The sequence below is a fragment of the Corvus cornix genome, chromosome 3 (assembly GCF_000738735.6).
Source record: "Corvus cornix cornix isolate S_Up_H32 chromosome 3, ASM73873v5, whole genome shotgun sequence".
NCBI classification, from domain to species: domain Eukaryota; kingdom Metazoa; phylum Chordata; class Aves; order Passeriformes; family Corvidae; genus Corvus; species Corvus cornix.
The window spans coordinates 78,194,400-78,218,956 of record NC_047056.1 but is presented as its reverse complement, the minus strand read 5'-3'; the positions used below and the strand labels follow the sequence as shown (position 1 = coordinate 78,218,956).

Sequence of the window (24,557 nt, the reverse complement as noted above, 5' to 3'; positions counted from 1 at the left end):
CTGTTTATGTACCGGATGTGTTGCTTTATGGTATGGAATATCCCTTTGGCCAGCTCAGGTCAGCTCTCCTGGCCATGCTCCCTCCTGGCTTCTTGTGCTTCTCCTCACTGGCAGGGCATGAGACACTGAGAGTCCTTGACTTAGTGTAGGCACTTCTGAGCCACAACCAAAACATCCATGTGTTACCAACATGATTCTCATACCAAATCCAAAACACAGCACTGAACCAGCTACTGAGAAAATTAGCTCTATCCTAGCAAAGACCAGGACAAGGAGAAGGTGTAACAAGAGTGGGCAGGGGGTGAAATGGACTGGTGCAGCTGAGGGCTTTTAGCAGATACTTCTTCAAACCTCTGTCGGCAATGTTATTCACACAATTCCGGGACTGTCTTCAGACTGTGTTTACATAAACTAAACTTATTCCTGGATTCTCATGTTGTAGTGTCTGAGTCAGCAAATGTGTCCTACTAAGATATTCAGCCCAATATGTTTTGATGAAATAAAGGTCTTGTACCAAAACTCTGCTGCTGTCATTATTGTGTGGTCTGTCCCAGCACATGCCTTTTCTCAAGCATAACTCCCCTTCTTCCCTCAAAATCTACAACTGTAAAAGTCTTACTGGCCTGCCAGCACATGTCTTCAAAGAACCCAAGGGGCATTTTTAGTGAGAAATGCTTTAGAATTCCTGGCTTGATTTATGAGGAAAAGAGAAAAATAATCATAGAAACATTATCCTCTTATCTGTTCAAATTTTTGCCTTCAACTTTATGGTGATAACAGCTTAACTTTTTGCAAATGGAATAACCAAATGTTTACCTGTTTTCCACTTAGAAATATAGACTTTCTTTGCTTAAATGCAAGACAGTTTGAGAGAAAGGGAAGTGGAAATGTAAAGGACTAGAGGTCTTTGTTCTAAATTGTGGAATAAATAAATGTTCAGAGCCTCAGCACTGGAAGTTTCCTGAAAACTTTTCCTGTAACTTGTCTTTGGGAAATAAAGCTGAAAAGTTTTTTAGCAGTTTGCTATACTGTTCTAAGGAGGTTTTTGTAATTTGTACAAAGTGAGACAAACATGGCAACAGGTCTTCACTTTTGATTTCCTTTCATCAGCCCACCAGTGTTAATTATGCATTTCTTTCTTTCTTTTGAGCAAGACCACATTACAGCCACAGAAATAAAGCAAGTACAATCATTCTGCATTACTTATATTAATGCATTCATAATCATAATTATATCATAAGCATGTTCACAGGTACAGAAATCCACTCCAGCCCATGCTGAGGTCACCAGTTACAACAGGTGCCCTAAGTCTTATCAGCATCTTCACTGCATTTCAGAAAGTGCCAAACCTGTTCTCATTTATGCTGCACTCAGCCACTAGCCATAATTTCTCACTATTCAGTAACACCTCTCTCTCCTTCCCCCCCTCCAAAAAAAAGCTTGACTCCCAACATTCCTCTCATGTCTTACAAATATTTGTGTGAGACTGTGGCAACAAGCTGACTCTATTCATCACCAGCAGCGAGTCCTTTTCTGCTTCCTTCTTAAACCTGTGTTTTCCAGCACTTACTCCTGTGGTTCAGGTGCTGGAGGAGGCGTGTACTGTGGTTTTCAACAACCTTGAGTGCAAATCCTGTGGATCGTTAGCATAGGCAAGTGGTATGAGAGAATGCAGAGGCAGGGGGTACTGCTGTATATTTGGTTTTCCGTGGCTTTTATTTGAAAAAGGAAATTAAACATGAAAAAACATAAGAAGAGAATGCTGTGGTGTAAACCTTAAAGACGTCATCGTGTATTTGCTGCTCTGTGGGAGACGTGCCCTGTGTGCTGCATAGGAGAAGCAGTGACTGGGCAAGGCTCTGGAGAGGTAAGAGTGCACTTTTGTGTGGAAGCTGTGACCTGGAACTCAAGAGCAGGAGCAATGCTTGACTAATTCTGGCAGTTCTGCTCTCTCTATGATTTGCTTGGCAGCTTTAGTGTTACATTAACTCCTCCTCAGTGTTACATTAATTCGGGGCAAACAAGTTCCTTAGGTTTCCTGTTGCACTCCCAAACAAGACACATTAATCAAAACTAGGATAACTTTCTGTACATACCTCGCTTTTACTGTATTCTTTTGCAAGCATTTTCACTGCATGCAAGTCTGAACAAAATGTGTTTCATGGTTTTTGTTTCCTTGTTTTAATACCTATCACTGTAAGTACTGTACTGAGGGGTTGGATCTCCAGGGAAGTTTGTTTGCACTGCACTTGCGATGGTCAAGTCACGTGAGTTTAAATCCAAGGAACGAAATAACAACAATATTATTATTATTATTATTATTATTATTTTGTCTCTTGTCTGGTCCAGAGCAGAACTGCCTCTGAAAATGCAGAGAAGGTATTCTTGGAGAGGAGACTGGCACTCTGTTGCAAAGGTTGCCCAGATGCCAGTACTCGAATAAGACATTTTTTGCCCATGTTGGTTCTGCTGACTTTGTTTCAATCTCTTAATTGGTTTTTTTAAGCTTTGAATCAAGCAAGCAAGAGCAATATACTTCTCATAAAAATGGTAGTAAAACCCCCTGCAGCTTCTGAAGTGAATTTCTGTGTACCCTTATCCTAGTAGGTCTGTGAGTAAATCGACATGCAGTCTAGCAAGGAGGAAACTTTTCAAGTAGAACTTTTCCTAAGCAGATGAAAATACAACTCTCCTGCTCTCAATCTGCAAATCTAGTTCATATAAAATCTCAGATGCCTTGTAAGAGAACAGCTGCAAGTCTGTTCATGCAAAATTGCAAGTATTGTTCTTGTGTGTAAATAGTTTGTAAATATTACTGGAGGTACCAAAACAGAAAATGTAAAAAGAAAACTGTGCTCACCAAGGGGACAGTCCTGCTCTGCTTGGTGCTTCTGACAGAAGTTGTGCTGTGGAAGACAGGAACAAGATCGATTTCAGATTCTTCTTTTCTTTACCCTCTGCTGCTTCCTGCTGAACTACCTTTTTTTTTTTCTCCCAGTAGCCTGAAACACATTCCAGAAATGTCTGTCTGAGGTAGAAGAGTAAGAGTGCCAAGGCTGCTGATGAATAAGAGACTTTGTGATGAATCTTGTAAAATTGGACCTTTTCATTCAGACAATGGTCTCCATTACTGAGTCTTTTGTTGCCTTTTGAATTGCTGAGGAGATGTTAAGTGTTGTCCTGCAACACTTCCCTCTAGCGTACCTGAATTACCAGAGGGGTGAATTGCTTTGACGGGGTGGGGGGGTGGGGAAAATGCAAGAGGAAGTTGACTCAGTTTATTAAATCTGAAGGTGCAGCAATGGTATTACTTCACTTCTGAAACTACCCAGTTTTGGGATATTTAAGTTCACGCTGGAAGTTTGATTTTGAACTTGCTGATCCAAGCTGAGAGATGATAATGAAAGCTTTTGACTTTAAAATCACCACTTCTTAAACAGATACTCAGATCCTACTGACTCCCAGTTCCTTTGAATAAATCTGTACTTTTTTTTTTTTCTTCAATTCTAAGCTATTTTGCAACAATATTATTATTCTAAGATTTGGTTTATTTGTTGATATTTCGACTTGGAGTTTCCTACAGGGAGAATTTGGATTGCATGTATATTTTATCCAGGCAATGTCAGAATCCCAAACATACATTTTTCTCTTGCATAGAGTTTTCCTGTAGTAACCTGTGGCAGTTTCTATCAAAGGTGGCGTGCAGTGTGTGGTCAGGGCTGCAGCAGCTGTGTCCCAGGAGTGCACCTTGGTGAAGTTAGCCATCATGCCTCAGATTGTAGTATCTGATCACTAATTGGCAATAGTAATATGTAAACATAGATGTGTGAGCTGTCACTTCAGGAAGGAGCACTTGATGCAATGGAGGAACTGCCCTGTGGTTCGACAGGAGTCCTTGCTTGTGAAAGCTTGCAGTTAGGAGAATTGAGTCTCATGGACTTGTCTCCAAAACCTTAGCTCTTCATTAGGTCTGACAGGGTATCACACAAATGTCTTTGAAATTAATCCATTATATGAAATTCCTGTGGTCATTTTTAACTTAAACACCTTGAGAGAGAGAGAGAGAGAGAGAGAGAGATGTCTTTAAATAGTTCGGTATTTTTTCCTTCAATTATTGTAGGTGCTCCTACTGTCTCCATTTGCAATGCTTCCTTCTCTCCCAGGTTGAAGTGGGCAGCTCTGTTACAGCAAACAACTGTAGCATCCTTTCAGCATTACTTCCAGAGCCATCAGTTTCCAGCTTCAAGGGAGCTGCCCTGTCTCCACAGATTCTTCCAGCTTATTGTGTTGGCTGCTGGTGCATTGGCTTGGCAGCCACTCTTGTCTGGGAGAGCTTTTTAGATACTCCAGTGCTTATTTTGTATGGAAATCTTCTGGACAAAATGTCTAATTCAGGAGGTAGGCAGCTGCTTTCCACACTGCACCAAGTTCTGCATTTCACTTCTTTGTTATGTACAAGGGGTTTGGCTGGGAAATCTGCGCTCTCTCTCTGTGCTGCTTGTTCTTCTGAGCAGTTGCAGCAGCCAGCATCCCTTCAGATCTCAGGGGAGACCTCGGAATGCAGTGAGAAACATCCAAATCTTTCCAGTGCTGGGGAAATGCCCCTGGCAGGGTGCTTGTTGAGGAGTACTGCAAGATATCTGGCTAGATGGGGCTACTTCCCTACATCACCAAGCAAGAAAGGAGAGAAACCAGAAGTGGGTACAAAAAGTTTCAAGAGCAAGGCAGGCTCTTCTCCCTGTCCCTGTGAGGGAAGCACCCCGACAGCCCATGCTACCTGCTGCACCTGATGCAGAACTGCACTGATGCCTCTTCCCTTCTTCCCGCAGTCCAGAGATGTCAGATGGGCTCCCTGCTCTCGCTGATGGTTTTGTTGTGGCAGGGCACCCCAAGGACACAGTCCTTCTGAAGAGCTTCCACACTTACGGGGATAGTGCAGGCCTGCCAGATGCACACCACGGATGAGTGAGTAGTATAGGGTGAACTTGGTCCTGATTTCTAATGTGAAACCTTGCTCACTGATGCAGGGGGAGAAGACAAGCACACTCCTCTTTTAAAAATGCCTTCTGTGACCAGTTTTGTCCTCCGCCCTGCAAAAACTGATAAAGCATTTTAAGGGAATGAATCCTGTCATAAACCAACATTGCTGCTTTTGTTCACTTGAGAAAATTCACTGTGGAGTCTGTTCTTCTAGTTGGGGAGCGCAGCACTGGCCTCTTGGGAAGCAGATAGATCCCTGCAGAAAATAGAGCTGTAGACACATGGTTCCGTGCAAGTGTGCTGAGATACCCTTTTCTCTTGTGCCAGCAGGTGACAGTCTCCCCTCCCAGCAAAGGGACTTCCTCAGTCTTAACTCTTTAACAATACTGTAAAAGTGAGGCTCTGTTCTTAAAGCAAGATGGAGGAGCTGGCATCCTCAGTTTTCTTCAGATATTTCTTAGTTTTTTTTATGGGCTCATGGAAGCTACTGATTCAAGTCAGAAAATACAGAATATTGTGAAAATTGCAATATAAGCCTGCCCAAGAGAATTTGTGGCTGTGTATTACACTTTCTGCAGAATGGTGTGGAGAGGAGTAATTTTCTGCCTATTCTGACGGTTTGAGTGTTTTGGTTTTTTCTTTTTTTAAACCAAAAATCTAGGTTGTTGCCTAGTGTTGTTGCTACAGATCTCCAAGAGGTAGCGTCCAGGACTGAACATGTTTTGCAGGATGTTTGCATTCTTGTCACTGCTCTCCTCTCCCTAACCCCAGCTTGCCACTTCCTCATTCATTTAAGGAAGACAGAGGGTTCTTTATTGTGTGATAGTCAAAATGTAATGTGATAGTGTTGCAGGAGAGCTGGTGGAATGGTACCAGCTGTTTGGTGTTTTCTGTTTCAGGGAGATCTGTAGCTATAAGGATGGCTTCTGTCTTACTCAGTCCCTAAGCAGGAAGGGAAGGCAAGTTGGGAACGCTTTGTGGCACCATCTGTGCAGCCACGAGCCTTTCCAGGGGCTGCAAGTCAATGTGGATGGTGTTGTGAGTTAGGTGCCTCTTAATCTCCTGAGGAAGAACAATGCCAGCTGCTCAGACAGAGGTAAGTGTGGAGCTGGGTCTCACCACATGTGAAAACCTCTGAGTTGGCAAACCAAATAGATGTGAAAACCCACAGAGAATCTCCGAAAGATCCAATTTTAGATCACATTTTTTCATGAAGGAAGTGTGGGGAGATCTGTTGTCATATAAAGGCATCAGGGTTGTTGTGTCCCTGGCCTCTTGTGAAAGAAGCAGCTGAGGTTTCCCTATAGAATATGCTTTTAGTTAGCTGGTCAGATCATCTGTTGTAGATATTCCTTGTTGTTTCTGTTTCACCTTCTGTTGTACTCCAAGTGAGCCAGCACATATTACAGTATTGTCTTTCCTGATGGGCAGATGAGTAAAGCAGGACTGATAAATGGTTGTTTCAGAACTGCTTCTTGAAAGACACATCCATAATTTTGTGGACAAATTCAATAACCAGAACATGCTTTCTTCATTTTTGAACGTGTGTCTCATGAAACGTGTTATCATACATGTTATCCCACAAACACATTGTTCTTTGGAGGTAATATTAACTGTGCTTATTAATGCACAAAGTCCCTGACAAAGAGAACTTGCATAGCCTATATGCAAAAGTAGCTTAATTCTCTTGTCTTTAAGATTAGTTACATTTTGGAGCTTCTCTCCCAGCAATAGGTTTAAAATAAGACACTGCCAGTAGTTGTCTTGGACAGTTAAGTCGTTAAGGCAGTCTCAGAATGAGTTAATAGCAGTAGCAGGCTCCTGTTCTCTCAGAGAAGGATGTGTGACTTTTTCTTCTAGATAAATTGTATATCGGAATTTAGAAAAGGCTTATTGTAAATATTCCCTTGCTGAAGGAGTGTTCAGCCCACCACTGGATGCAATTATATGCCCATATGAAACCATCCTTTGACCCACTAGTATCTTGTATTTCTTCTGGCAAGTAGAATATGTGCAACATAAGCCCTGAAACTGAATTCTTACTACAGTCATTGTACAAATTAATTTATTTCAGAAGTGGCAAAATCTTTTCATATTCTCCCAGTATGTATGCTGATTAATATTTTCTAATTTCATTCATACCACATAACAGTTTGGTTTGGAAGGGACACCTGGAGATCTGTGGAAGCTACACACTTTATATATTGGGACAGTGCTTTAAAAACCTGAGGGAAACTAAATCAGGTCCTTGTACACTGTGCTTTCCTGACTGAAGATGAAACCACTTTTGGCTCAGTAGCTTTCAGTTGTACTGCTGGTCTCTCAACAGTAGCACACTGCTACAGATTTCATCTCAAGTAATCATTTCACAGCTGCCCTTACATCATTGCCATGTTTTTGTCCTTCACCCTTGACTGAGCTTTTGAGCAGTGAGCATCTAGTGAAGGTGATGATGATGATAAAAATGTAGCCATTCAGAAAAAAATCAGCCAAGGACGTTTGCACCAAGTGGTTTATGTTGGGTATTCGGCTTCATAGGTGAAGCAGTGAAATCTCGTCAGGAGGTCATTCGTTCTGAGAGTGATTGGACAGGGCATTGCAAGTTTACATCTTGTCTTATGAAGAGTGGTCATGATGGTCAAAATTTCAAGCTAGTAAAAAGTCATCTCTTGATTTTCGTTTTAAAAAGAGATCAGCATCTCTTGCTGCCACAAAACTAGCCTCCAGAAAGAGAACCTCTCCTCCACCTTTTCTCTCATTACTAGATTTGTGTTGGTGGTTGACTATCCTGATGATCCTGCTCTGGTCTCTTTTCTTCATGGCAAACTTGCAGCCATCTATATTTGAAACTGCGTTAAGTGTTGGGTCTCTGCAGGCATTCCACTTCTCTTGCCTTAGTTTCTTTGCTGTCAAATCACTAGTGGTCAGATGTTTAAGGAATGAGTGAATGAGCTCTTGATGAGTGTTTAAAGACAGCCCCATTGATGTCCGGTGTGACACCAGACCAGTAGCTCATTTCTAAGTAACAGCACTGTAACAAATACAGATCAATTGTACAATTACGCAGGTTCAAATGACAGAAAATCCCGTAACTCACCAGTACTGGGCTAAGCTTAATGTCCAGGTGCACAAAGATTTACATGATCATAGTGACCAGGTAGGCCAGCAGGAAGCTGGGAATGGCTTTTCTCCAGGTGATGAGTGCATTGGGTTTGCGCAGCCAGGTTTTGGTAACAGGTGGGCTACAGGGATTGCTTCTCTGAGAAGCTGCCAGAAGCTTTCTCTGTTCAATACAGGCAATGCCAGCTGGCTCCAAGACAGGCCCCTGGCTGGGCAAGGCTGAGCCCATCACTGATGGTGGTAGTGCCTCTGGGATAACAGAGTTAAGAAGGGGAAAAAGTTACTGCATAGAGGCAAATTGCTGCCAGAGAAGAGAGGAGTGAGAATATGTGAGAGGGACAGTTCTGTGGACACCAAGATCAGTGAGGAAGGAGGGGAAGGAGGTGCTCCAGGAGCCGAAGCTGAGATTCCCTTGCAGGCCATGGTGAAGTAGATGTGCCCCTGCAGGCCATAAGATCCATGGGGGAGCAGAGATCTACCTGCAGCCCATGGTGAACCTCACGCCATAGCTGGTGGATTCCCAAAGAAGGCTGTGATCTGGTGGGAGCACTGAGCTGGAAAAGGCTCCTGGAGGCCCATGAGACCTCGTGGAGAGAGGAGCCCACACTGGAGCTGGTTTGCTGGCAGGACTTGTGACTCTACAGGGGACCCACATGGGAGCAGCCTGTTCCTGAAGGACTGCACCCCATGGGAGGGACCCACACTGGAGCAGTTTGTGGAGGCCTGCAGCCCGTGGGACAGACTCATGTTGGAGAAGTTTGTGGAGGACTGTGTCCTGTGGGAGGGACCCCAGGCTGGAGCAGGGGAATAGTGTGAGGAGTCCTTCCTCTGATCCTGGTTCCCCAGAGGAGGAAGGCAGAGAACCAGGAATGAAGTTAAGCCCAGGAAGGAGGGAGAGGTGAGGGGAAGGTGCTTTTAAGATTTGTTTTTACTTCTTGTTATCCTACTCTGATTTGATTGGTAGTGAGTTCGAGTCTGTTTGGCCTGTGATGGTAATTGGTGAGTGATCTTTCCCTGCCCTTAGCTTGACCCATGAGCCTTTCATTATATTTTCTCTCCCCTGTCCAGTTAAGGAGGGGGATGATAGAGCAGCTTTGATGGGCACCTGGCATCCAGCTAAGATTAAACCAACACAAGGAACAACTTGGACCAGCCATAGGGCTCAAAAAATACCAAGTTCTCCAATAAGATGATTTTTTTTACTGCTGTGTAAAAAAAATGGTCCGTGACCATGTCCTACTTCCACTCCCCCTCTTTGCCAGTTCTGTCCTCGGTGTGCTCAGGTGAGGAAATACTGTGTAAGGCAGTACTAGTCCCATGCTTACACATCTGTCAGCATCAGTTGGGAACTGATTATTCTGTTTTCGGAAGGAATCAGTGGTGATGGTGGCGGCAGATGTTTCCCTGATGTCCAAGTTACGCTCTGCTCCCATGGCAGCTGGTGGTTGTAATGGATGATCTTTGTCTTCACTGTTGGTAGAGATTTATTTTATGTGAGTGTACTCAGTTTTCTTACGTTCCATTCATGGGCTGGAAGGAAGGCAAGCTTTCATTTCCTGATACTTTTAAGGAAAAAATAAGTGGGATAGGGAAGGGGGTCATTTAGTCAGTAATGGAAGCTGGGGACAGGAGTAGGGTGGCCACAGGGTGCCAGACACCAGTTTTTTCTCAGGAGTGCTTTTGACTGTGCTCATATGTTTTATTTCATGAGTTTTTAATGTTAGTTTTTTAAAGGTTAGGGCATAAATGTAAAACTTGTTACGACTTCCTTAAACTAGAAGGGGATCGAATTTAGGATTTCTCTTCTCCTCACTTGGCCCTTACAGGAAATGTTTGGTGCATTTGTGGCTTTCCAAAATGGACAAGGAGAGGGGAGTATCTACTCATGAGGGTTACTTCATTACTGATTTTCCAGCCTGTCCTGTGTATTTCTTTACCTACTATATGCTGACATCATTTGGATCCAGCTGCTGCTGAAATAAAAGGCCATTTTGCCATCTGTGTTCACCTGCCTAAAAAGCTACTGTAAGCAGGGAAGAGAGAGCAGAATACTTCGACTCCATCTGTTAGGATGGACTAACTGCTAATTTAGGAGGGTTGTTCAGTCCCATGGTAATCTTTGCTGTGGGCATGCGAGAACTGAAATAATAATTGTAACAGTCTAGTCTCTTTTACAGTCCCTCAAGGCAAGTGTTTGTGATTATTTGCTGTAAGATACAAATCAAAAGCAATACATGCATTAGGATTTGGGAACCGTCTCATTTCCCCAGTGTAAGAGGAGAAAAAAGAGCCCGGGTAAATTTCCTCGTGCTAAGGGTATTTCTTGCAACACCCATTATCTGCAGCATAGATATCACAAGCTATTTAAAAACGATACCTCTTGAAAACAAATCGCTGAAAATCCATTTCTAGTTGATGGATCAGAAAGGCATTACCGTCTTGTAGAGCTTTTGCTCCAGTATCCTGCATAGTGCTTTATCCTGTGTAGTCATTTTGCTGAGCAGCGGAAGGCACAGAAGGAAGGAGGGTCACTGCCTGCTGTGAAACCTCTCCTGCAGCCCTGCATTAATAGGCTCCTTTCTTCTGGCCTGTGTAATACCTGTTAGCTGCCCCCTGTGGCATGTTTGCACAAGGGTTATTCCTGCAGTGTATTTGGCCCCAGTTTGTGCTGTGGCTGAATTAGATCAACCCAAACCCATATGTAACACTTTTTCCCCCTGGTTAGATTGACCTTGGGAGTAAACCTGTTCCCTGGGGCTATGTCTGGTTTTATGTATGTGCTGGGTCAAGGTATTAACTGTTAGTCAAAGTTGCTGGCTTGTTCACGGTTCATTAAAAATAAAGCAGACAAGTTAACACTGAACCGACTGCTCTAAAGCTGTGTTAATGTTTTCCTCCCTGACACAGGTGGGGACCTGACCTCTTTCCTCTTACCGGTGGTTTTGCATGCAAGAAGCTTAACTTGTCTTTAAAGTCTCACTTATCAGTAAAAACAGCTGTGTTATGAAATACAAAAGCTCATCTCATCTGGTAAAGAAACATACTCTTGCCAGTTACACCGTACATAGAAGGGCAGTGTGGAAGTGCAGTCCCTCTTCCTAATAGAAATGAGTAGGTCACTCTGAAACTCTTAATTGATGTAATTTACTGACCCTGGGTGCCTTTCTCACCTCCTGAGCATGTCCCCTAGGCAGTTTGGGAACTGCCCAGTGCATTAAAGGACACCTGAGATGCTTTGTGTTCCCAGGCAGTGCAGCTGCTCTTATGGATGCAGTGAGAGCCGTACTCCAGTTTTAGAACTCCTTTTACCCTGTAGGGGTAACAGCTGCTTTTGGCGCTGATCCTGAGCACCTACAGCTGTGAGTTACTTCTAGCCTTGCCTCTTCACTTCTGTTCAGAAGTGGTGGTACCACTCTGTAAGTCAGATGGTGAGTTGTGAGAATTTCTTATGGAGGTTGCATCTGCTCTGTTAACTCCTCTACCCAGAGCAGCACAACTTCTTGTGACTGTTGTACTCTGCTTTCGTCACAGTGGTCCTTGCTGTGCCAGAACGCATCCAAATGAGACCTTCCACCCTTGTTTGGCTTCCTCAGGGTAGGTGAATTGCACCTTTGAGAGCAGTAATAAATGTGAGTTCAAATATTGCTTTTTAACTTTTATATTTCTTCCTCAGTGTTTTGATTAAGGCAAATTAAAAATTAATAATGTAGCAGCCTGTATTCTAAGGTCAGGCAAGTTAGCAATTTGAATTCGTTGAGTGTGATGGGGGCATAAAGACAAAATGAGAGGTTTCAAGGGGTCTTACAATAGTAATTCCTTAGGAGTGAGCAAAATAGCAGACTGAGATTTGCTAGACTCAGAGGGATGCCAGGATAATCAAACCATCCACAGGTCTGGAATCCTGTACACTGAGATACTAGATAAACATCCAGACCTGTAGACTGTTAGATCATCCATATTTCGTTGCCATTTCTTTGTCAGTACAAAAAAACCCCAGTACCCAAATGGGGACAAAATGTCATGTACACTTCTGTGTGTATGACTGTATCTGCTGTAAGTATCTTGTGCTTGTTTTAATTCTGGCTGGAGATTTGTCTCTGGTTTCACCGTCTGGAAGCTGGGATATTGGTACCACAAAGTACCTTTTTGAACAGCTGAACTAAATGTTACCTTTTTTGAAAAAAAATGAGTCAGTCAGTCATCTTCTTAATAATAATAATAATGATGATGTATTTTTATAAAGTATCTTACATAATTTTCTAAAATCAAAGCACTGGGACCTAAATAGCTGAGGTTCATTAAGCAGATGAAATGAAAGAAGAGAAGCATCTGGCAGAAGAATGGAGGGCAGTGTAAAAATAGAGGCATATGGTAGTTCGAATAGCATTAGTAATTTCTGAAATTACATTGCCTGTGAACCTCTGCTCCATTCAAAGTAGAAGACTGCACCAACAAAGCCAATTTTCAGGACACTCACCACAGTGTTCCTGTCTTCCTGAAAATAAGTGGCCAAAGGTAGGGGAAATCAGAGGTACCTTTTGGCTAGCAGAAATTTTTGCCACATGGACAATTTGATAATGTACCCCAAATAAGCCTTCAGAAAGTGAATCAGTAAATATTTTTTTTTAATATGCTGTTTTCCTAAAACATGTGCCCTGATTCATTGTGACTAGTCAGTATAAGGATCCTGGAGAATATTCCTTAAATAAACACACCCCTTATTTGTGTATATTTATTTGCACAGACCGTCTGAAGAGGCTGGCTTGCTTTGTGCTGGGTTGTGGAGGTTTTGCCATAACATGGCTTAATGGAAAACTGTATTTCAGAAACATTGAGGATTTTTTCAGACTTTTAATCTTGAGTTAAAGAGTCAGTTTTAAATTTCTATTGTAAACTCCTTGTTTCAGGCTTTTTTTGGTTTGTTTTTTGCATTCCTCTTTGTTTTTTCCTTTTCCTCCCCTACATAATTTCCCCCTACTCTCAACTGTAATCTTTTACGTTCCTTCTAAGAAATTTAGCTGGGTGTAAATGGTAGTGCATTACTTCTTGCAGTATCACCGTATGTCACAGTAAACCTGGAATCAGTGTTTTTACAGCTTGTAAACCAAAAGTGTAGGAAAATTAAATGACTCTCTCAACAGCACAGAGAAAGCCTCTGTCAGACCTGGGACTGGAATACAGATAGGTATTCTGGTCACATCACTGGACCCAGCTACCTCTGTGTCTAATTGCTGCGTTATTTGTCTGTCTGACCTTTTCATCTTTCTCATCTCATTGCTCTCCTAATCTGAGTCTTCTCAAATGGTCTAGGTTGCTTCAGGCCTGGCCACTCTGGAACTGCTTTGGTGGGCGTGTTCACCTGGCTCTCCATAATGCTTTTTTTTCATCGTGGTAGTAACATAGGCAGGCTTCTAGTATCATAAATATGCTTAATAATAATATGGTGGGACATGGATATATTGCTTATTAAGAAAGATTGCAGAACGTATAACTGCTGTTACCTATGGAGAATAGGGTCTTCAGGATTATTTCCAATTTATGTAATTGTGGGCACTATTATACTCAATGTTTCCTAAAGTAGAGAAAGTCTTTTTGACAGTTTGTTGAAAATCCCCTGGTGTCTCTGACTGTACTGTACAAGTAATGTGGTGTAGTCACTAGGGGATTATATTAAATTGGAAATGCGTATTTTGCATTAATAGTCGAAGTGCAAGAGCCCCTTATTAGGAGAATGGCAATTGACAGCTTGCTAAAGGAGGTTTTCGTATTTTAAGATTTTAATAGTGATAAGTACAATGATCCTGTATGCTGCATGCTTCTAATTGTGAAATAAAAGGCACACTAAAATCAGTTTTCCCAAATAAAGGTGGTTAAAATTTATTTCTGAAATGCAGAAGCTATTTAGCTCTGTAGAAAGTGGTGAGACCTGTGCTGGTTTGGAGTTAATGCTGGAGAGGTTCAGCACTGGGACTGTTTCATTTCACTCAGTTTCCAGTGAACAGCTGCAAGTGCTCAGCTTTTCATGCACATTTTAAAAGCAATTTGATTAGCAAAAATGGGATGATGCAGAAGTTGCTTCTCTCAGAAAACTCACTGGTGAGTTCTACTATAATTTAATATGGTCTAGTGGTCACATTCAAAGTGAATAAAATGAAAAATACCCATTATCAGTGTCCATACTTCAATTAGTCCCATTTTTGAGGTAAAGAGATCTGGAGGGACATGAGTAACTCTGATAAGTAGCCTCAGATTTCTTTATCAGGATATGCTAAATTAATTAAACATGGGCTGCTTAACAACAACATCACTTTATTTTTTGTGTCAGTTTAATAGTTGTTTTTAAATCACAATAAGTCACACTGGCATATCTTATTCACACAAAAGAGCCTCTGCATTTTTCTTCCTTTGCCTACTAAAATCAGCAGTTCTCTAGCCACTACTTATGTATCCAGCCTGAGAGGTATCTTTTACACTTCAGCACTATGTTCTTCATTTCCATTTAGGTTTTGGTTCACTGTGTCTTATAGGTGTTTTTTTTTCCAGTACTGCTGCTTAGTCAGTTCATTCCTATTTTTGCGTTTGTATGGAACTTTTCACTTTATTGATTGCATCCTCTTTATTCCATACCATTTCTGCAATTTGAAATTACTTTGAAAAGTGATCTGTCTCCCTCTAAAGAACTTGAAACTTTACCCATTCTGATGTTAGAGACAGATTTCACAAGTGTCATCTCTGTTTCCTTGATCCCACATGGGACTATTGAACAAAACTGGACTCAGCATATACATATATAGGAGCCTATCAGAAATTGCAGGACAGTTTGATAAGGAAACTGTCAGAGATAACTACTGAGCTATTGATTTTCTAAATCACTCAGGCACCTAGCTTACACCCATAGGTTGTATTTCCTTAGTTCGTTTGTCGGTGTCAAAAGCCTTACTGAATTCAAGATGCATACACTGCTTTTCTTTGTGACCCTGTCAAAGAGGAACATTATATTAGACATAATTTTTGATGATTTTTGTGCTTAGTTTTGTTAGCGTACTTCCATTGTTGTATTCTACTTGAGGCTGCTTAACAGTTTATTTCTGGGTGATAAGGACAGGATGGCAGTTTGTAATTCTTTTAATTTTTCTTCTTTTCACCTTTTCAATGACAATTTTAACCTTCCTCTGTAGACTTTGTATTTTCTCTCTTCTGAGCAAGTGTATAAATATGAACCTAAACAGGTGTATGGATGTTGGTTGAGCATTTTAATTGATAATATTTTCCAGAATGTCCTGACCTACCCCTTATTTTCTCTCATGGGCTTTCTTTGGTATAACAAGACAAGGCTGGAAAATGAGCAGCTGTATTGGCTTAGCTGGAACAAAAGCTCTTCTTCCTTGCCTCACACAGTGGCCAGAAGTATATGGCTAGAGAAGAGAAGGAAGAAAAATGATCTCTCCCGTGCCTCTATATGATCCTTCAATATCTACAGCATCCTTTTCCTGGGTAAGATGGGATTGGACAATAGTGACCTAAGCTTGATTTCCTAAATTCCATAAATGAATGCTCATGTTAATTTCTGGAGGTAAAACAGTTCTTTTGCTATGGCATAATTGTTGCTGGATATTTAATCAGACTATAGTCACATAATAAATGCTTTTATCTTCATCAGAACTTTCTGGTAATTTTTCATGATGTTACTCTATCACTCCTGTACCTGCAGATAGTGTTCTTTTACCCTAAACGGTGGCATGACTTTGGAAGCAGTATGTGGCCTAGAGAGTTAAGGCAACTACTTATATATTGTGTGAGAATTGAATGACAGCAATATTATTTTGGGGATATGAACATGACTGATAAAAGGTTTATCTGAAATGGTTAAGCAACATTGTTGTTATTTTAAATTACATCAGTAAGCTGTTTTTAGGGAAGAATGATGAAAGAGGGATGACAGACTGAGGTGAAACAGTAGAAGGAGAGCAATACAAGGTGCAGGATACATTTGGTACAGCTGGGTGAACATACTGAAGTCATGGCGCTTTGAGCTGAAGGGCTGTAACTTTGTATAGGTTTTAGAGATTCGTCCATGAGATGTGAGTGTCAGTGTTACTTGTGTGTTTTATGAAGCTGATGATTGGGAAGATTAGACTCTGCAAACACCTCACCCGGTCTAGGAATCATACCCACTGCTTTATTTGCTTGTAGTTCATCTGTGAATGAAAGAAGAAAATGATACAATTTTTGTTTCAGTGTTGCACCTAGCAAATCTGAAAGGGTCTGCTGTTTCTCTTGACTGCTTTACTTTTCACCATAGCAGTGTTTCGAACACCACAGTCTTCTCTGAGTGTGTTGGAGGTCTCCAGGGAGGACCAGCATGATCAGGATGGGCATGTATCCAGCTGTAGGCTGCAGACTGATAGGATGCAGGAAACACTTTGGCTACTGTAGTGAAGGGATGCATCTTCCTGAACATAGTCCAAAACAAAACAAAGTAACAAAAAGGATTTTTCCTTTCCTTTGGCACTCTTGCTGTGATGACTACTCTGACATCACCTTTCCAGTCATTCATGTGGCATCCCAGGAGAGGCAAGACATGAATTTCTAATACGAGTAATAAACAGGAGCTTTCCTTCTCTTCACCTAAATATGTCATTTAATATTGCAGGGGCAGAGGATATGTTTTCTTTGGCAGGTCATTTTTAAGAGTCTTCCACACAATTTTTATACCAAAACACTTCACTTAAGTAATTCTGTTACAGAGAGACTTTAAGAAGCTCAGGCAAGAAAGGCAAGACACATTTTCTCCTTGGGTTTGAAACAAGTTAGAAAGTAGATGAGGGAGGGAGGTGTACAAAGGCTCTTCCAGATTTCATGAGCAGGGAGATGTTTTGCACCAGCAGTGCATTTGGATGGGCACAGAAGAGGCCTGTGCTGCTTCAGCCAAGAGGCAGGAACATCCTCTAGGGAAGAGACGAGAGAGAGCAGGCTCCCAGCCCAAGGGATGTGAAGGCAAAGCTGTGCCATGGAGTTGTGCAGACTTGGGTTTTGTGATGCTCTGTCTCTGTCCTGTATGGCACCAGGTTATGTGTGGAGCAGTGCCAGAACAAAATGTGGCCTCATCTGAGTTGCTTGCAGATGAGGAACAAGTGTGTTGGCCCATCATGTTGTTCAGTCTGTTTAAATTTGTTAATGCATAATAATGTGAGAATTTAGCAAGGATTCCCATTCCTTCCCACTTCCCTCTGCATTGAAGCTGCCACTTGTATTGTTTCCTTTCTTCTTTTCCTTCTTTCTCTTCTGATGCTCACCAGAAATCTGGAACAATGGAGTTTTACACTGCTGCAGAAAGTGCAGCACCTGCCATGTGAAATCTCTCCTTTTCTCTTTGGGTGAAAGCTTTAAGCAACACTTGTCCCAGACAGAGATTAAGGCCTCGGTATTGCTGTCTGGGCTGCACATTTGATTAATACAGGGTCCCTTTATTGTCACCCTGCCTTTCTGCTCCTCCTCATTGGAAATCAGTGACTCTTCCCCAATTCATTCATGACACAGAGAAAAGAATGTCTAATGATACATATAGATAAAGAAAATATATAGCATGCATTCAGCTAGTAAAATGAGCTCTTTTCCCACATGGGGAGGGGATTAGGCAGGGGGGCATTTGCCTCCTGCAGCTGCTGGTAGAAGCCTCTAACAGACGGCAATGCAATATATGTATATGTATATATATATATATATACACAAACGCATGTATGTGCACACACAAGTAGGAGAGCTAAACACAGTTGGTGTTGACACATAGTTTTGTTTTGTGTTTATGTTTCAGTGAAAGGATGTGGTGGCCTGGAGTTGTGGGGGTGTTTGCCTTTGAAGGTTGGAAATAGTTTTGCTCCTGCAAGCTACTGTTTCCGTTAGCACTTGACAGCCCCGTTGGCACGGAGAGGATTTATTTGCTGGGGATTATCTAGGGAGGCGCTGCAAGGAGGGGTGTGGGGGTGTGTTTTGGCCACAGCATGGTGCTCTGGGGACATAATCCTTCCTGTAAGGAATTGCACAATTTATTTACAGAGATAGAAATGGGTATGTTGATAGTTTGCTGTAACCCTTTTAGCCCTTATATCCAAGGTTTTCTCCACTTTTTAGTGATGCAGTCCTTCCAGACACAGACAGGGTGAATATGTGTATCAGTTCACCTGGGGTTGGAGTTCCACAAGTGCTTTTCTGCTGTGCTCTCCCTGCTGCCTCCCAGCTGACCAGCTGCAGGTCATGCCAGGGCTGGTATCTGGGGCTTGCTGCAGTTCCCTTCAGCCTGGGTGGGAGCACGAGCACAGGACCTGCAGTGCAAAGCCAAGCCAAAAACAAGCTCCCTTGGACACATGCTTATCCTGTGCCAGGGCAGTGTGGAGGGACTGTTGGTGCAAAGAGCAGTGGGAGTTGCTCAGAGGAGACATCGCAGGTCCAGCTGTTACTGGATTGATTTGATGGGGAGCAGCAGCTTTCTTCTGCAGTGACAGGGGGGTTATGTGCAGCGTTGGTGGTGAGACCAGTGAGGCCAGGGCTTGCCTTACCCCAGGGCAGAGATGCTGGAGTTTGAAGCTGCAGGGTTTGGAGCTGGCTAGAGCCTAGCTGTAGGGATACATGCTAAAGGTATGCCCAGAGCAGGGTTACCAGGTTCAGTGTGATAGGTGGTGTTACAGAACAGAAGGAGGAGGGAAAAATCATCTTAGGTATTTATAAACCATAATGCAGAGTGTAGAAAGTAATGTGAATAAAACCATACATATAAAAATATATTTGATATATATAAATGTGTCAAATATATATATATATATATATAATTGCTATATATAAATATATTATGAGTGTAAGGAAAGCTTCACTCTGCTCACCTTGTTGGTCTTCATGCTCGACCCTGGTGGTCTTGCACTTTGGTCGTTCAAGTCTCTGACAGAAATAAGGAACAAAAAAACCACCAAAAAAACCCAGCCAGCAACTGTGGTTCTAGATGAGTTCAGGTGAAATGAACATGAATGAGGCAAATGTAGTTGGACTGTGTTTTATGTGTGCTTTCTCAGTGGAAGATGCTTGTCTGTCCACTGCTGTGGAGGTTCTGCCTTCAGAATGTTCTGGATCCACTCCAGACCATAAGGTGGCAGTGGCCATAGTGTGCCTTCTTTTATCTTTCAGTTGGTTTTACTCCTGTTTTTAATGTGTCAGCATAGTAAAGCTTTTATTATCCCAGCACCTCCCTGAGAAACTTACTCTACTGCTGTATGAAGTGACCTGGTTAGTAACTCAGTTTCAGTATTAATTTTTTTTAATGCATTGTTATGTGGGTACCTGAAACTGTCAGCTTTCTTTGGTAGTGGTGCTACAGATCAAGAACCCAAAAGTCAGACCTCATAAAGCGAGTATTTCCACAAGCACCTGTTCACTTTGTTTATGGAGGAATGTCTCCAGCACAGAATGAGCTTCATTCTTGCAGCTCTGGCAAATGAGCTGTGACACACTCTTACTGATGCTGCTGCTGCAAGTAATCAGCTAGAGGTTACTTTCCTGGATGAAATACATTTAAATGGCAGGGAAGGAGAAGACTGTGATTTATTTTGATTGCTTTTCCCCATGATATTTGAATACTGCAGTGTCTGATATGAACAGGTATATACAAAGATTTTTTTCTCCATACGACACCATAAATCAAGAGAGAGTTTAAAAAAACCCAAATTGCTTTTACTGACTTCACCTTTTCCTTTCAAGAGCCCAGGAGCTTAGATCTGAATGCTTCAAGTGAACATATTGGTCTATTTATGTTGAATGAAGCAATATATTTTTATGTTGGGTAATGTATCTCTGAGGCAAATATCATCACATGAACGTAATAAACATTTAGAGTCAGCCTTCTTTGTTTATGTTTTCATTCCCAGCTCAGTGCTAAAGAAATAGTTATAAATCTGCTCATCAGAGGTTTTGATAAGCATTTTTCTATAGTTGCAGAGTGATTAAGATATAATAATGTGTTTGAGATATGTTTGAGGAATAAAGTGCTTAATAACCCAGCTCTATACTAGCTGTTACAAAACATCTGTAGGTTTTTTCTCCTTACCAAAGAAGTGATAAATTAGGGTGTTTCACTGTGGAAATTCCATCCTTTTTCTTAGGTTCGGTTTCTTTTAAATTGACCAGAATGGGAAAACAAATATGACAAAAATAGGTATAATCGCTCAAAATTCTTCATTAAGAGTGTGTGACTATAAACTGGGGGCACAGGGGTCAATTTGGAAAAACAAAACCCATAAATTTTACTCTGTGATATGTGTGTAACAGGCTCAAAAGATACTAATTTAAAAAGTGTGAGGGCCTTTGAAGGAACTTAGGCAGCAATGGGAGCACTCGCTCGCTTGCTGGCTTGTGCATGCAGGCATGTACGGCTGCTTGTTTTTCAGACAATTGTGCCAGCGCTGTAACAGCTCTTGTTTGGCACAACACCCTTCAGTGCACTGAGACTGTGCTGCTTGTTTCATCCCAGCATCTGGTGAGATTAAGTATTAGTGCTGCTGTTTAACGAACAGTGTGCGGATGTGGATGAGTATTTGGGGTTGTTTTTGTTTCCTCTGGTTTGTAGCCGACAAAGCCGTAGGGATGAACAAAGCCTTCCAGACTGCCTACTATATAGATTAATTTACAGCTGCCAGTTTATATTAGTTGTTCTATTTATTCTGCTTCGGTGCTTTTTTGAGGAAAGGAGTATTTCTTAGTCAATTGTCTGGCAAAGAGAAAGGAATTCAGAAATGTGAGGCAAACAAATTTGCGGTAATTAGACAAGCTTTTGGCAGCTGAGCTGTTTGCTCCCTTTTCCTATGATATTATGTTACATGGAAGGACTGAAGTTTGAAAACAGAATTTAAGTTGATGTCTGAACTTTGTCTTTACTCTCCTGGTCTGTGTATTGGCGATGCTGAGGCTTGATTGATAGCAGCTATAACCACATTTCTTGTTGGCCTACTTAGAAGCATAGCCCTACGGGAGGTTTAGACAAGCAGAGCAGTGTATATCTCTTGCCTCTGCAGCTTCTATGATGCTGTAGGTTTATCAGGAACATCTAATGCTCTTTATTTTTGTTTCCCTATGACTTTCCTTCTCTCTTTCTGTTTGCACTGACTCCTGGTGCCATGTGCTGACCACCTGACACAGCCAGGGACTGCTGACTCTAGCTGCTGGAGATGTCCAAAGCTGTCCACAACCCTGCACACCGTGAGAGACAACTCTGTGCATTGGATGGTTATCAGTGAGGGCATGAGAGAAATATCTGAGAGTTTATCCAAGAGCCTTATGCAAATGTCTGGATATTGACAATACAGACTGACTGATGTCTGTCTTCTAAAATAATTGCTGTGGAGGACTCAAGTAGTTCAGAAGGGGATTAGTTGGTTTACTTACAGCAGGATCAGGCACGCTGGGGTATGTGCTCTTCTTCCCCACCACTTGCAGGAACAGGAACAGGAGCCACTGCTCTCAGGACCCCACAGCGTCAGGGGAGCCCATTCTCCACCAAGATGTCCCTGATGGACCGTCAGCTCTGAGGGAAGGCAAGGAAGTAAAGTCTCCGTAATTCACTCATAAACCTTGGAAGGGAGCAGTTAGAATATCTTGTGTACTTGGATGAAAGTGTCTAATGAGAGATCTGTCATGCAGAGATAGATACAGAGGCATATGTATACATGCTTATTTTTTTTGCTGTGGTGGGAAGGTGGTTTTGTTCCATAGTAGGTGATTAGTAGCAGGCATGACACCGGCATTGTGAAATTTGCTTTCTTCTGTCTTGATTGGACTTTGGCTTTGGAGCTTGCAGGTGTCTGTGACAACAGTGCAGCTGTGCAGTGTGCAGCTGCGTTTGAGAAATACTTTCTACTCCTCTTATGATCTTCATCCTTTTGAAGGTCTTTTAATTGATTTGGAAATACCCATTTAATGAATGTTGTTCTTTTAACTGTTTCATATCAGATGTTTCAAGTATATGTGTGCTCCATTAATATGATTTTTTTTGTTGACTGTGTCAAAAGTTACTTGATATGTTCTGTGTGAAAGATTTCAAAACCTTATTAGCTAATCTTGTTGTTTTTAAGATTGTCTGGCAAAATGGAGCTGGTACTGGATTTCTTCAAAGTATTCTTTGGCATACAGTGGGTGCTTAGAGTTTAAAAAAAACCCTTCTAAATGCACCAAAACAGTCAGTGAATTATCAAAAAGAAAAATGTCATATGTGGGGTATTTTTTATTGTAACCAGTCTTTAAGGTGGTTCAGAATAATTAATAAAACTATTTCAAACCCATTATTTTTCACCATTGTAATTGAAGTACATTTCCTCCAAGAACAGCTCTGCACAATATTGGGAAGTAGCAGTCATACTATATAAAAAAGTATACCAAAAATTCACTGTTTTCTGATACTTTTCTTTGTACTGAATAGACATTTGTGAAAATATAGTACTTTTTTGGTTAAAAAGTAGAACTGTCAAATTTTACTATAAAGTTTGTATTTTGTTGCAATTGACTGTGTGTTTATCACCAGAGATGCCAAGCTTTCACATTTTTTAAATCACATGTAAAATTAGTTCCTAGAATTAGGTAAGCTCCTCCCAATGCCTCACTTACATGCCAGTTGAGTCTGCTGCTCGAAAAAACTCTTTTAAGTAATCTTCTTTTGGGACATGAAATCTCAGGGCACGTTGGGTTGTCTTCAGAAGGTGTAAAGCTGAGTGAAATGTATCTTTTTCTGTTGCAGTTGTGGAAGGTTTTACTCCTGGGTCAAAATGGCAAAACTTCAGCGCAGCCATGTGTCCATTTAGCTGCTGGTAGGGATTAGATGTTTAGGATGATTTGCTCTACAGCTGGGGTGGGTTTACAAGTGTGCTGCTTTGCTTTGGAAACATCCAGTTCCTCTGCCATGGACTACGGCTGGAGACAGCCTGGGTAGCTGTTTGCTGCTGAACTTCTCCCCTCTTAATGAGATGATACAGCAGATATAGGATACTCTTGGGTAATACTTTCAGGCAGTGTTTTCCTTCTTGTTTTTGATACAAACAAGATGACCAATCAAATGGTTTTTACTTTAAGTTTTAAAAAAATATATGTACATTTAAATTGCCTGCTATTAAATCACTGGGTTTTGTTTATGGGATCACTTTTGGAAATTCAGTATGGTTCTCTTTTGTCAAGGAAATTTTATTTATTATTTTTTATCATATGCATTGTTCTATGTAACAGCTGAATAAAGAATCAAATTTCTTCGTTACTACATGCTCTACAGCAATCCTGAGTAGATGGAAGAGAACTAGAGTATATCTCAGTACCTGGCTTCTTTATTCCATGTAGTTTGTGCTGCTTTGGTAGGCATCTAAAATCATTGCACTTATTTTGATTGTTATCAGAAATCAAAAAGCCTGACAAAACTGCAGAGAGACTTGATTTTTTTCTTTCATTCTGCAAAAACATTTATCTATTATTTTCTATCTCACTATCTAAGTCAACGGAGGCTTCATCCTTGTGTGTGTGTGAAAGGGAAAGTGCCCTCCTGTGCAGATGAGCAGGGAGCAGGAATCAGACAGTATCTCCGTTAAGCTTCCTTAAACATCTAGTAAGAGTTTTAGAGTAAAACCTTTGAGAAATATTGTGGTTTAATGCCTTCACGTCAAATGGTTGTATGGGTTTTCTGGTTTTCTTTCATGTGCACAAATGACTTAACAAAAATAATGGCTGTTGACCTTATTATAGAAATATATATTCAGAGCATACATAATTAATAAGACCTTATAAAGTAATTGGTGTGTATAAAAACCCACAGAACCCCACAAAAAGACTTTAAATTACATACGTTACTTTCTTTTGAATGTTTCCCTTTCAACTCCTGACTTTCTTTTATTTTTGCTTCCTTCTGCTGTTTCTATTGGAGCTTACTCTTAGAGCGCATATAAAGCAGAAAGTATTTGGGATATTTTTAGGGTTTTGTTGCAAATACCCAGGTTGTAGCTATCCAGTTGTGTTAGCTGATTTTGATCCTTTTGCCTGTTTTATTTGTGCCACAGATGGGAAGCAGGCAGTGTGCTGAGCAGGTATGTGGTCGCCAGTACAGCAGGTGTGCTTTCTGACAGACCTGCCTGCCTGTCCAGCTGTATCTGTGCATCTGCTCGGAGTTGGATTCTTATGGAAAGACTGGAAATGGTCAGTAGTGGCAGAACAGTGGAAACCACCACCGAGGCTGAATCCCATCTTTGGGTTTTGATATCCAAAACAGAAATGGGACTAATCTCATCCCCTCACATACATACACAAAAAGCATGCTTTTTAGTGTAAATTAGGTAAGGAAAAGTAGTTCCTGTATTTTCTAATATGTTTTAAACATAGTGATTTGGAATGAATGTGAGAAAGTAAACAGGTAATTTTGCAAAGTCTTTCAGGTGCTAGTGAAACAT

General features: G+C 41.4%; 1 protein-coding gene across 8 annotated transcripts in view; it reads left to right on the top strand.

Moving 5' to 3' along the window:
* Positions 1-24,557, top strand: part of ANKRD6 (ankyrin repeat domain 6) — a 91,440-nt gene that overhangs the window by 14,193 nt on the left and 52,690 nt on the right. Inside the window, exon 1 of one of the 8 annotated variants that reach the window (XM_019287879.3) lies at positions 1,543-1,867. The exons of 5 other annotated variants lie outside the window; for them this stretch is intronic. The gene's annotated coding sequence lies outside the window, so the exon portion shown is untranslated. Of the gene's footprint in view, positions 1-1,542; positions 1,868-11,710; positions 11,730-15,534; positions 15,595-24,557 lie in introns of those variants that run through there. 2 more of the 8 variants (XM_019287878.3, XM_019287874.3) reach the window with 2 other exon arrangements.